Source organism: Aptenodytes patagonicus, chromosome 4, assembly GCF_965638725.1.
Source record: "Aptenodytes patagonicus chromosome 4, bAptPat1.pri.cur, whole genome shotgun sequence".
Classification (NCBI taxonomy): Eukaryota; Metazoa; Chordata; class Aves; order Sphenisciformes; family Spheniscidae; genus Aptenodytes; species Aptenodytes patagonicus.
The window spans coordinates 76359217-76372030 of NC_134952.1; positions in this window are offsets into that span (position 1 = coordinate 76359217).

The window sequence follows — 12814 nt, forward strand, 5'->3', positions numbered from 1 at the left end:
CTGGATAACCTGAGCCAACTTACAAGGGATACAGAGGTATCCTCTCATTACTCAAAGTGCATTATTTCAATGATTTATTTTAGGAGACTAAAACAAATGAAGTGAAATGTACATGTTTTAGTAACCAGAAGAAAAAAAAAAAATCATAAAGGGGAAGATGGTAAAGCAACGATTGCCAATTTGCAAACCTCTCTGTAAATGAAAAACTGTGAAAAACATTAAAAGAAAATATATTAGAGAAATTGATTTTACCATGATGATTCTCATCTATTTTTACCTCATTTAAAAATTACTTGCATTTAACCTTGAAGATAGTATACTTTATATGGAAACCTACTAAGTGAAATAGTTGGCAAGGTGTGAATTTATCATTAAAAATCAGAAATATTTTACATATTCGTGGATCTTATGCTATATTGTTCTTGAACAAAGTTACTCTTAAAAATAGCTCAAATAACTCCTTTTCCACTTAAAACAGAGCACCATGTATAAGTAAGCATTTCTTGATTTGAGTCGTCTTTTGTCTAGTGCTGCTATATATAAAGTAATTCAGAAAAATATTTCTAAATCCTAGCCTTAAAAAATCCTCAAGTCTTATTAAGCATCTAAATTGACTAACCAAATCTGTTTTAAAAGTGACCTACCAAGGAAAATATTTTAGACCTAATTTTCTTATTCTAGAAATTCTTTTTAATGTGAAAAAGTACAGGTGTGGGCAGAATGGTTAACATACAAACATGAGATCATGTACTTTTTTTTCTCTACCACTAACATCAGAATATATTGAGTATCTTTTCAATCCATATACTTACCTATTTATTCACAACTCATCATTGTGATATTTTAGTGTCTGGATTAAAACCTATAACCATCAACTTTCTACTTACTGGCCAAGAAGCGAGAACAGCAAATTACTAGGAACCAATCTCACCACTGTGGCTAGCAAGGAGAAAGGACAAGGGCTCCGTTTCCTCCTGTGAATTTACAGCAAGGCACAATCTAATCCCAATTCTCATGCAAGATTTACAGAGAAATGCTGTACTTACAGAAATAACTATGAAGTCAGTGACATTGTACCCAATTAGCTGTATCCAACTTATTTATAATCCAATTATTGTCCCCTATTAATGGAGGATTTTGTCAGTATTTTGAGAAATTTACAATCTGTTGTGCTGAACAGAACTCTCTTCACATGGATTTCAATTGTTTCTAAGCACTGAACACACCTAGGACTCTCTAAGACTTCCTTACTCATTGTTTTCTCCATGTAAATAACTACCTTTTTTTCCACATATGAAACTGAAAATTATAGAAGAGGGGAGCATTGACTGCAGAAAACTTTCTCCATCAGGATGCCTTTAATTCAGTAAAAGTTCAAGAATGCAGTCTGGTTTTATTGTGCAAATTAAAGGGAAATGCAGTTCCTAATTAAAGCTATGAAGACATGAAAGCAATGTGAATAGTGTCTTTCCAAAAACCTGATCATTCTGAAGTTATTTTCCTTGAAAATTCTCTCATCTCATTGATAAGAACACAAAAGAACAGAAGTCCTTTAACTCTTAAGAAAATGAAAGAAAAATAATAATGCCAAGAGAGGAAACAAGAAAGAGTTCATTTCAGATAGCATTTCATTATTCTTGCAGGATACTACTCACTGCAGAGTAGTCTCCTCCAGAGAGGATTCCTCCATATTTGGTCAAACAAAACCACCTGAAAACAGAATTTCAATTATAATGTTAAAACAAGCTCAGAGTCACCATTCATTAAATACTGAATTTAACTTCACATCTAACCTCTTCCCCAGTCAGCAACTTAGCTGATCTATCGTAATCTTCCATCAATAACAAAAACCACAGACATATGCAGTCACATAAAAGACGGTGGTCTTTTATCCTCATGCAAATGATTGCAATAGCTACCAGTTCAAATTAAAATGGCATCCGAATTTAAATTATGCACAGACACACAGAGCATAAATCAAAACTTCATCAGCTAACTTTTTTGCTCCATCAGAAGCTAATTACTAAACAGGGAAACAAATTTAAGGACCAGATGTTTGTATTCATTTTATTAATTGCTCATCGTACTGTATGTAACTGGTAAAGAACTCCATATACAAATTTTAAGTCAAGTGAAGTTTCAAGCAATCAACAACCTCACAATCAGTGCAATATCTGTTACAGAAACTAAGCTATAACTTTCTCAAAACTGAAGCAAATGATAGTTTATATAAATTCCTATCGACAAAACTAGTAAAGGCATTTTAACCCTGGAGGTTTTGCAATGGCCCTATCTTTTGGCAGCTATATGAACTTTTGTCTGGTTATCCAAAAGTGAAGCATATGTGGTTGCACTACTTGTGTATCTGTCCTGTTCTCATTACTGTTGAATTCATGGAGCAACCTTGTCTAAAAGGGGGGGCGGGGGAAGTGGAATGCATTAACAATAAACAAACTTTTACAATTTTTGTGGTGAAAAAGACAGTAAACAGGGGTACAATTTTCAGTCATTTCCATTTTGTTTAATAAGCAGTTGCTAGTCAATCAGCTGATGCATGTACCCAGCATATCAAGCAGATTAGTCATCAGCCCCAATAGTGTGTGCACAGCTCCAGGAATGAACTGTCTTCTGCTTAGGACAGGCATCAGAGGACAGAAAGGCACAGGGAGCACAGAAAACAAAACTGTAAGAAACTACACTCTGCGAAACTGTAAGCAATACGTTCTCATTATGTGACAAAGGATTCGTGGTTCATAATAAAGATTGGTGTACGTAATTTGCATGTTTCTGGGTTTTTTTAATAACATGGCTCTGTAACTGTCAAGGGCTCTCATCCTGTCAGAAAGGAAGCATCCACAATTCCTAGAATACTAGATTGGACTTCCTGCTGATCACAAGCTTGCAGATGCTGCTCAGCGAATCTCAGAATTAGGCCCAAATTTGATTCAGACTACAGATGCTTAAATACTTTAAATCCAATCAATATGCCAATCATTATAGCAAGGCAATTCCAACAGAGTTGATTTAACAAAGCTGGAATGGACATTGGAAATTACCACCTCATCATCTACCATAGATTCCCACCCATGCCCCATGCGAACTTTGGTATGAGTTTTCTGGTTTCAGTTTTCAAATTTTCTTGCACTCAAGACTGCTTGATTCCAAATGGGCATTCTGTGCTGTACGGTACTACTCATTGCAACTTATGGCCTGACATATCTAATCATAAATCTTAATATTCCAGAGTGGGTAACAGGTGGCATCAGTGGATTTCTTAAAAATATAGCTCTTCCAGTGTGCAATGTCTCCTAACACCCAGCCTTTCAGACCCACACACCACTTCAGATTCTGCCAACTTTTAACCATTAGATATAAAAATAACCTTCAATACCAGTGCTAATGGAGCTTAAACAAATGTGAAAAGCTTCAGACTATCTTCTGCTTCAAAAAACCTAAGATGTCAAATGCATGCTCGTAGACCTTACTGAAAGCTGACGATATGTGTGCAAGCAAAGAAACAGTTAATCTTTTCACCAAAAAAATCTCAATAGATTCCTGTTGTCTCCATTTGTGAGAAACAGATGACTGATACTCAGCTCAATCAGAGTCTGACAGCAATTACAAGCTCCTTAACTGTCACTCTTCTAACAAGACCTAAGACTCTTAAGTGATTTCTAATGCAGATAGAAGGGCTCAGGGAACATGGAACACAAATCCAACGGAAAATAGGCTTCACAAAACAGCTTGTAATTAGTATGTTCTAATTAGATGCTGAAAGACACACAACCATCCACAATTAATTCTGTTCGTGATATGGCTTAGGGAACATCGCAGCTAAGTTAGAAAAGACCACAAGTGCCAAAAAATGTGAAAGCAATGCTAGGTGGCTCCTGTTATGTGGCCTACTGAAAAACAAAAAAACTCATCTTGTATAATACCTGGAATTTGTTTTAAACAATCTAGTCCTTATGACCGTAATTAGTTACATTACAGCTGCTGAAAAAACTAGACAATTAGTAGTTCTAATAAACTAGCTGTTAACTTGTACCTATAAATGCCTGATTTTAAGAGTAGTATATTTAATGGTTTAAAAGAATCATTACATTTGTCAATGAGCACCATCTTTTTTTAATTAAATCATCTTTCCATGAGTGGAGAAAAAAAAGTACAGGAGGTGTTTCATGAAGTTTAAACAGAGCAGACAATTCTTCTGACTAAAATCCAATTTTTAAGGGTTGTAATGGCTAAACCAATGTTTTGAGCTGTAAATGTTGATACACAAGCTAAACAGAGAAAGGAGAAAAGTTGCAGAGATCTTTGGACAAAGTTCTACTTTAAGGAGGTTATTCTGGTCTTGCTAATCAGGAAAAAAAAAGGATTTCAGCAGAAAAAACAGACATTGTTGAAAACCATAGAGGGCTTTCAGAATACATTTAAGAACCATAGAGGGGGAAGGTGTTAATAACCAAAGAGGGGAATTCAGTATCTCACATTACAGTGAACACAAAATTGGGTGAATACAGTCAACGCTTGTGATGTAATCTGTGCAATAGTCCCCATTTTAACAGATAAATTACACATCTTACAAGCAATGGTATCATGATTTTAAGCACTTCAGGCATCGTAGACTCAGGAGGATGAAAATAAAGACTTGGCACTGTGATACTAACACATGCAGAATGTGATTACTTTTCCCTATATCATTTACTAAACCTGCTAATTAATCTGGAGAGCCTCACCCAAGCATCAAATCCACAGATTAACTGAGATGGAAAGCAGTCAATTTACTTCTCTATTAAAACTAACTAAACAGGTGCAGAAATAAAAAAAATAAATTTCCACTTCTCATTAACTCAGATATTCTTTTCCAATCCTGAATGCTAAATCTCAGTAAGCCTTGACACCACAGAGATGCAACATGTGGAAATGGACTCACGGCTGAAGGAACTTCCAGTATATAAAAAAAAAATCCCCTTCCTTCAAGGGAAGCAAGTGCCTTACATTTGCCTTAAACTGTAGTAGTTATCCCTTTTTCCTGACCTGATGTCCATGTCTATGTTCCTTTCTTTAAGTCAATACTCATTAAACTGAAGTTTATTTTGGTTTAGGGTTTTTGCAGGTGTTCTGGTGTTGGTTTTTTTCCCCTTCTCAGAGAAAGGACCTGGGGTCAGGGTTGGGTGGGGAAAGGGCTTATTTGCTTCTTTATAGATGGAGTTGCTGTCTATACTGACTCACCTCGTGGCTGGAAAAATTCCACTGTGAGCACAAACGGGATATCAAGCCAGAGGCACTGGCAAGACAAAGCTGCCCCCTTTTAAGTAGCAGCCTGCACTCAACTTTCAAAACCATCTTTCACCCCAAAGACTTCACTAATGACCATCTCATCAATAGTATCTGAATAGATATAATACAGTCACCATTTCCTACCCAAAGAACAATATTACTACATGACCTGACAGAGTTTGAAGTATGAGGTCCCTTAAAGGAATATTTGACTCTCTTCCTCTCTACACAGATTATATCAACAATTTAAAAATTCAAATAAAATTGCCAAATCTATTTAACAATGTAAGGAAAACATGATTAACACTAGTTTGAACAATGATTTGTGATATACCAACTGGTATCACTTTACCTATTGTCCTCAAGGCCAAAGAGCCTGTAGAAGTGACTGAAGGGATCCATCAAACAATAATAAAGGAGCATAAAAAGCCAGTGTGGCATAAACTACTCAAGAGCTCAGAATTGACCAAGTACTCTGCAGCCTTACATATTTCATATTTAGTTTCTTGTCTATGACTATATGATCCTACACCACATTGAACTATATATACCACATGAACTACCACATTTATTCTGTACTCTCATTTCACATGAGGGATAGCATGTAAGGAATGAATCTGTTACCAGCAAGATTTCTGCATTTATTGCAGAAGCTGGGAAGAATATCCAGAACAAACAAACAAAAAACCCCAAAAGGATGGAATCACAGTTCAGTAACTTGAATGATATCCTGGTAAATGGAATTGTATGTCTTTGTCTGACACAGAATTTTAGGTGATATTTGCTACAACACTGAAACCTAGCTTTTCACAACTGACTACTAAATGTAATCCCATCCTGCCCCACGTTACACCTCTACAATTTTATTCATCAGGTTAAAATCTCCAGTACAGGTTAAAAGCAATAGCAATGAGAGGCTAGTTATGTTCTTCATGGTCCACCAGACTACAAAAGACAAATTTAGCGCTTGGCTTTCATGGGGATCAGCTAACAGCAATAGAATGTGAAAGTATTCCTGGACCTAAAGAGAATATCCTGCAGAAGTCACTGAATTTTTTTCCATTTTTTTTTTTCCTGGCCCTATCTCCATTTCCTCTTTTCCCTCAAAGCTCTTTCCCTTGACTCTCCTGGACCTTTTGCCAGGCCAAGTCTACTCTCTCCTACCTTCCTTTAGTTCTTCAACCATGTATCCCCAGCCATCCCCTTTTGTTTTCTTGTCCAGCTGCTTTTACATTTCATATCCTTTTCCCAGAATTAGTCCTCCTTCATAGCTCCATGTCCCACCCTGCATTTCCCATCCCCTCTTCATTTCATGGTTCACATTCAGCCCACAATAGCTAAGACTGAGCTTCCCAATTTCCTGAATTCTAGCAGCTTTCTTCTTCCACTTCTCAGTACCTTGGTTCAGCATGAGATTTTGAGAACATCAGCAAGAAGAGTTGCTTTGCCCCTCGGTTGTAACACACAGTTCTAGTATAACTTATAAGTAATGAGAAACAACTGCAGGGAATTACAAAACAATTCCTTCAGTTGGGTTTCCAGATATAAGGACAGTGTTTCAGACCATGAATCCATCTAGCACAGTAGCCTTTATCCATAAGTTGATGCCTAAGGAAGAGTAAGAACAGGAAGTAAAGAAAGCATATGCTTATCTAACTACACTGCCAACCTCCAATTATTTTCAGCTGAGGGGATTTCTTAAACCTGATTTTATATACTTAAAAACCTCCACTTTATCTTTCTTCCAAGTACCTTTCCCAGTCTCCCACTGAGCCCACAGAAACTTCTCAAACACACAATGGCAATACAATGTTATGAAAAGTACCACCTTTCTCTGCTCTGAGCGTGGCACTCACTAGCTTCATATGATGGTCCATCTTCCTCATATTAGAACAAGTCAACCCCCATCCAGCTTCTCTTTGCTGTTACATGCATCCAAACTCTATACAGTAATTTGTAGCCCTCTACCACATCCTCAAACTACCTCTTTTCCAGGCTGAAGACAGCCCTAGCCTAACCAGTAGATGCTCATAAAAAAAGAGCATTCCCCGATCACGTAACCTGTCACTGGAAGGCAGAAAGACCACTCAACATTGAACAAGTTAAAGCCTGGCAATTCTACCTGCCAGTGGTGTATTCCCACTCCCTGCAGAATCTTCAGAGAATTCACCTGTCAAGATGCAAAAAGCTCTTTTGAAGATGTACAGAATAGTTTCTGAAAAGCTGTTTCACAGAGATTACAAAAGACTCCTCCTGACAATAATACGGACCTCTCACCAAGTCTCAAGATTTCATTCTAGAAGTTGTAAGAATTTAAGGAGGTACAAGACCACATTTTTGTCTTCTGACATCACTAACTACCTTCCTCTGAAACAGCTAAGTATTTTGCTGAAATTAAAAAAGGTTTGAAGTAGATACCTGGCATAAGAGGTTACAGACCACCCTGTTAACATTTAGGAAAGTAATATGCAACTTTAAAACAAGAACCAATTATTTAAAGCGCCAGGCACAATTAAATATAAATACCATGGCTTGTATAAGCTATAAAGCACTGAGAAAGAGAAAGTACCAGTTTCCAAAATGTTTAATTTGCTGATCGAAGCGAATTCAGCAGTAAGAAGGAAGTGAACCAATTACATTGCCTAGAATTAAAGAGATGAATAATTTTATGACAGCTACTACTGGCACCAAGATATAAACTTCACTGCCTGCAGTGACTGAGTTCAAGAGAGCGAACTCATGAAATGAAAGACAAGATTAAACTGGCTAAAAATTTATTCTACAGAGGGTAGTTCTGTATTTTAAAAAGATGACATCTGAAAAGTCCTTTTTTTTTTTTTTCCCCTCAAGAATCTGTTGCATATTCCAAGAAAGCCACTAAACTAGTCTGGCTAGGTTGGTTTTAAAACAGCAGTGAAGGCACAGTAATTTAGATTTTATTTCAGTGCTATTTTAACACAATTTAGTTAGTTCTGGTTTACGACATGTGTAAGAATACATTTGTATTTGCAAATAAACTACGTAATTGGCAGAGGGTATTTACACATACTCAGTGGTAGTCTATAGCGTTATTTCTGAAAATGAATCATGAACATATTTGGTATGTTCATAGCCAATGCAGATACAAACAGTGCCTCCTGAACCATCACTTAAAACCCTCCCACAGACCCTGCAGCTAAGGCTTTTGTTTGTTTTAAACCAGAGGAAAGAAAACAAGCAGTGCCAAGCAGTATGCTCAGATAGAACTAACTTCTAGAACTGAATTCTCCTGATAATACTGATACTAATTTCAACAGATAGACAAGTAGATGGAAAAAGGCACAATTGCGATAGACTTTATGTTTAAACTGTTGCATTGATCTCACTGGGACTATTTGTATAAGCATGTGTATAGCTGTTTATACAACCAGTGTAAATAAGGGTTCTATAATCAGGCTTAAAGCACTTCCCAGTACTTTTGCTGAAGCACTGTTCAGAGACACTGTAGTAAACTAAAGCACTCACTGAAAGCAAAAGGAAGGAATCATCAATAAAATAAATGCAGGTTAACCATCAAACTTCAACAGCATTATTAGAAATGTACCATAATTAAACGCAATGAAGTCCACTTTAGAGATGGCTTTGGCAGTGTGAAAGAATAGTTTTAAATTTTACGTGCAGCAAATTATGCACTGTGCTGTTCATATTTTGAAAGTATTTTACACGGTCAGAATTTAAAATACAACAAATGTTCTGTGCTGTGCCTTTCAGGGGCACAAAACACCTCAGCTTGGCAAAAAGGAACAGCAAGCAACACAGCACTTAACATCACATTCATCAGTATTGTATCATCATAGTGCTGGGCAGTACCAATATTAACTGACTTGCATTTCTAATGACTTAACTAGAACATATAATACAGTAGCTATGCCAACCATGGCAAACAAAACATATATAATCCTGCATGAAGTTAGAGCTTACTCACTCTAACATCTGACCTGGCATATTAGAAAAAATTATTAAAAAGTATATAAAGACATCAGCAAAATTTTACTCCCGTTCAGAGCTTTTGCATAAAAAAACCCCCACTGTGCGGTGTCACTACAGGCAGTGTTAGATTTTATCACCTACCATACCTGACAGCCTAAGCTGCTCCATCTTTGCATTTAAGACACAAATCACTTCTGCCAGTAGGACACATTACCACTCAAGTTTTCTTTAAAGAAATTTTTTTTTGCATTTTTGTAGCGAAGAACAACAATTTTCTGTCCCTCTTAAGCTACAGTTTTCACATTGTTTCACATTCTTCTCTAAGCTTCGCTCCAGAGTGTTCGCACCCCTCAAGCCTCACCCTTGAAGGGGGGCACCATCTCTTACAAACCAGGCTGTATTTAAGAAAAACATTCCTTCAGAATTAAATATAGCCTTTTTGGAAAGTTTGCAAGAGACTATCCAAGACATTTGTAAAAAAAACACACCCAAAAGACTATTCAAATCATTTGCATATCACAACGCTATCTTTTATATTACAGACTGCCACCTCATGGAATTATCTTCTGTTCATTTTGTCTCAAAATTATTTATAGAAATACTACTGTAGGAAAAGAAACATTAGAACTGTAACTACACAGCACGGCATAGTGTTTCTTTTGATAAAGATGTCTCAAAAAAATCAAAATAAGCCATCCTCAGCTTGACTGAAACATCTTGTTTCTAGTATCAAGGATATAGTAAGACGGAATGGATCTGGTTAAGGATAACTAGGCTGGTAGCACTAAGGCATAGTTTTGATAACCTTCTTCTTCCACCTAGTGGCAAGAAGCATAAAAAACAAGGTCTTGGGGAGTGCAGTCATAAGATGCTTTCAAACACCAACTCTATAAAGGTTCACTGACATTATAATGAGGACCGAGTCATGCAGAATTCTGGTTTTCATGTTCAAGTTCACAAGTAATAAACACGCTCTCACAAGGAGATTAGAAATGCACTTATGAGATAGAATTGTTGAAACAAACCTAAGCTCTCTTTACATGTATATTTTTCATTCATGAAGCTCAGTATTTTTGTTTTCCAGGTTATTCAGTCTGATCATCTTGTAAGTAAGAGGTAGCAACTATCCAAACCTGCATTCTGCCTCAACTGCTCAAGTATTTACTAAGATTTGAAAAAAAAATTAAAAAAACATCACAGCAAAACTGTTCAGCATTTTATTAAACTTAGTAAATCAAATACCACAATAGTATAAACTAAGACAGATAATTCTATTGCCCTATAGATAGGGGGGTGGTTGTAGCAGAAAATAAGAACTAATTAAAAGTTTCCACAGAATTATCTGGCTATAGTGGAAAAAACACACCTATTAGTTTTGAGCACTATGTAAGCAATAGAAATATATCCATTATCTCAACTGGAATTTTAAGTAAGAGCAGTGTTTTCAAGCTCACATTCTGCTTCTCTTTAGGATCAACATTCTCACAACAGAATCTACTGAATTAGAAAATGGCTTAAACTAGAAGTGTATTTTCAGAGGCAATGACAAGTTGATACCATGTCCTTGTGTTTTCAACTAACCCTGGCATTAAACCTGGGGAAACTCCATCCCTTATCCTTTGTGTGGGATCTTCTCCTGAAAAAGGACAGGAACAGGGGAATTATTTCCTCAAGTTTCAAAAAAAAAAAAAAAAAAAAGGAGCACTGAAAACACGCTTCGATATTTACCATGGCTGGTATGTTAGCAGCAGGACTAACAAAACATGGCTCCTCATACATTTATATTTTATACATACACTCTGCCTCCTAAGCTTCTTACCTCAAGGTAACACTAGGGCATAGGTCTATGAAATCTAAACTCACCTCTGTGACAGCACCTCATATCCCTCAAGTTCCACACGTTTCCTAATCAAAGTCTAAAGGTAAGAGGCTATATGTACAACAGCTAAAGTTAAGCATGCACCAACTGCTTCAAGTATTGGGCACTACAACTACAGGATAAGGGCTAAGAGATGATCTCTCCTTTTCCTCAATTTGGGGTGCTATAGTGAGGAACTGCCTCCAGCTGTTCATGTCCAGACATTTTGCAAGAATCCAGTATCTTTTGAGGCTGTCTGTTCCCCTGATTCAGCTGAAATTGGCTAATAGATTTAAAAACTGTTGTGGTAGTGGGGGACAAGGTGATGACAACATTGCCAGAAAGGCAAGAAGGTAGCGATAACCCAACAGCCTAATTTCCTTAGGAATTCTGGCTAAATATGGTAAAATAATTAAAAATTGCCACAACATTGACATTTTCACTGAAAACGTCACACTTAAGGTTATCTAAAGCCTTTGCAGGGCTAAAAAAACTGCCTCAAATACCATGCACTCCCCAGCGAGTATTCCCCCATTTCCAAAGTAATAAAATTCCTGCATCTTAGACTCAGTATGTCGCATGATATAACTGGCACAAGGCCAAATATTACCCACAGGAAACATTTATGAGACAGGTTGATTATTTTTTGTCTTTTTAAGAGAGCAATGGATAAGAAGCGCTCACAGGGTTGAAGCGTTTAAATCCATTTCAAAGTGAAACGGATTTCTGGATAGAGTGCTTGCATGATCTATGCTTTCTATCATGCAGCTCTGCATTTTATCGAATTGATACCCTACATAAAGTATATCCAGTGTGACAATTTCGAGAATATATCTGTATTATTTTTGATACAAGTTTGACATACAAAAACAGCACAAAGCTGAATGCCTATATATACACGTATGCATGTATATACACACATACACTGAGCTAGACTGGATTGAATCACATTCTGTCCTGGTTTGAGCTGGGGTAGAGTTAATTTTCTTCCCAGCAGCTGGCATAGTGCTGTATTTCGGATTTAGGAGGAGAATAATGTTGATAACGCACCGATGTTTTAGTTGTTGCTAAGCAGTGCTTATACTAAGTCAAGGACTTTTCAGCTTCCCATACTCTGCCAGCAAAGAGGTGCACAAGAAACTGGGCGGGGGCACAGCCAGGACAGCTGACCCCAACTGGCCCAAGGGACATTCCATACCATACGGTGTCATGCTCAGTACATAAACTGTGGGAAAGCTGGCCAGGGGGGAGGCTGCTCAGGGACCGGCTGGGCATCTGTCAGCAGGTGGTGAGCAGTAGCATCATGCATCACTTGCTCTGTATATTCTTTTATTATTACTATTTTACTTTATTTCAATTATTAAACTGTTCTTATATCAACCCACAGGTTTTCTCACTTTTACTCTTCCGATTCTCTCCCCCATCCCACCGGGGTGGGGGGTGGCTGTGTGGTGCTCAGTTGCCAGCTGAGGTTAAATCACAACACATTTCCTTCTAAACCAGGATTAACAATTAATGAACATGTACTTAAACGGAACTCAAGCAGAACAGAGTTTGTTTTGTATTTTCCTCATGTTTGCATGCCATCAAAAAAGAGGTGCAATTCAGGAAAGACAGGCTACAACTGGACTCCACAGTATAGAACAAAGTCTGGTTAAAAAGCAGATCAGAGCAAGAAAGCTACAAACTAGCTAGTCATCTCAA